Source organism: Tenrec ecaudatus, chromosome 17, assembly GCF_050624435.1.
Source record: "Tenrec ecaudatus isolate mTenEca1 chromosome 17, mTenEca1.hap1, whole genome shotgun sequence".
NCBI classification, from domain to species: Eukaryota; Metazoa; Chordata; class Mammalia; order Afrosoricida; family Tenrecidae; genus Tenrec; species Tenrec ecaudatus.
In genome coordinates, this window is record NC_134546.1 from 27,742,492 (window position 1) to 27,744,792 (window position 2,301).

The window sequence follows — 2,301 nt, forward strand, 5'->3', positions numbered from 1 at the left end:
GATAGGGATAGAGGTCAATGTACATATATTTATATGTTAAGTATTAAGATATCAGATGGACTTTGGGCATCTACTCAAGGCCTCCTTAAGCAAGAACACTTTGTTCTAATAACCTGGCACTCTTTGATACTCACCTTCCCAACATGATCACTGAAGACAAAATGGGTGCATAAGCAAATGTGGTGAAGAGAGTGGATGGTGCCTGGCTATCAAAAGATATAGCATCTGGGGTCTTAAAGGCTTGAAGTTAAACAAGCAACCATCTAGCAGGGAAGAAAATAAGCCCACATGGAAGAAGCACACCAGCCTGTGTGATTACAAAGTGTCAACAGGATTAGGTACCAGGTGTCAAAAGATCCAAAACAAACAATGATATCAATGCAAACAAGGACGGGGGGAGTTGATTGGAGACCCAAAGTCCATCTGTAAGCAATAGGACACACACACACAGAAGGGTTATAAGGAAGAGACATTCAACCAGGGTGCAGCATAGCACCAACGAAACACACATCATTCCTCTAGTTCCTGAATGCTTCCTCACCCCCACTACTATGACCCTGTTCTGCCTTACAAATCCGACTAGACTGGAGTACACTCATTGGAACAGATAAGAGATCTAGACACATGGAATTCAGGACAGAAAACACCCTCAGGAACAGTAGTCAGAGTAGCAATATCATGAGAGTGGAATGATGGTGGGAGCAGGGGGCAAGATCAAGGGGGACCCCATCACAACCATCAGAAGGTTGGATATATAGCTCCCCTTCCCCATGAGGGGGACGAATAACAGAAATGTGGGTGGAGGGAGACAACGTACAGTATAAGATATGAAATAATAATAATATACAATTGATCAAGGATTCACGAGGGTGGGGTGTAGGGGAAGGAGGGAAACAAAGAAAAGCTGATATCAAGAGCTCAAGTAGAAAGAACATGTTTTGGAAATGTTGATGGCAACCTATGTACAAGTGTGCTTAATCCAATTGAATGATGGATTGTTATAAGAGCTTTAAGAGCCCCACAATAAAATGATTAATTTTTTAAAAGTGAGAATGGCAAAACTTTTTGCTAACCTAGAGCCCGTCATCAGGAAATACCAATTGCTAGGAAAGGACATCAAGTTTGATAAACTAGAGGGTCAGAGAAAATCAGGGAAATCCTTCACAAGCTAGACTGACACTTGGCTGCCGCAATAGAGTCAGACACAGCAAGGATGGTGAGGATGGCCCTGGACCCGTCAGCATTTCATTCCGTTGTACGTAAGATTGACATGGGTTGTAGCCAACTGGATGACAACTAGCAGCAGTAGCAAGGCCCACGGTGGGATTAGAAAATGGTTTTTGGTTTTCTAACTCTTCCCTTAGTCTTACGCAGACCCTGTGCACCTGATCCTCCAGTGTGGAGCTCTCAGACCATATCTTCCTTTATCCACTTGGTAAACAATCTCTTAGTAATAAATTACAGATATAGTTCCTGTCCCTCCCTGAGGGCTACAGATCTCACTGCAGAGACATGACCACAAGCCAACTTCCTACCCTCCCCATCACGGAGACCCGGTTTCTACCTTATGTTGGTGGGCTGCCTGGGGCACATAATGACTTACTGCCTTCTCCAAAAACACAGAGAATTTTGCTAGGTCTGCACAGGCTTCAGGATAGGCAATTCTGTTCCGCTCCCCTGTGCATCAATTGGCCTGTGTCTGGTATCAGAACAGAGTCCAAAGCATATGCAGTTTTCCTCTTTTTGCTTCATGTACTAGTTTGCTATTGTTATTATAACCAATTACCATAAATTTAGCAGTTTAAAACAAGCCAAGTTTATTATTTCAACATTCTGTAGGTCTGGAGTCTGGCCTGGTTGTCTCCTTTGAATTTCAGAAAACAATAACCAAGTTGTCATCCACCTGCCTCTAAACAGGAGGCTCTGGAAAGAATTCCCTTCCGATTTCATTGAGGTTGCTAGCAGAATCAGACACCTGGCAAGTGGTGGAATCAAAGCACCATTTCGTGGCTATCCGCCAGGTGTTGTTTTAGACTTTTAGGGGCCACCCACATTTCTTGACTCCCTAAGAATCCTCCCTCTACTGAATCTCTCAGGAGTCGTCACCTCTTGGGTGCGAGAAAACTCCGCTTTTTAAGACTCAATTACATGGGGCCCATTCATGTAATCCATGGTAGCCTCCCTGTCTTAAAGTCATCTGAATAAGAACCCTAATTTCATATGCAACTGCTGCCATGTAACATAACATGAGTAAAACCAGGAGGGAGCAATGCGGGGAACTAAAATTCTGCCCACCACACC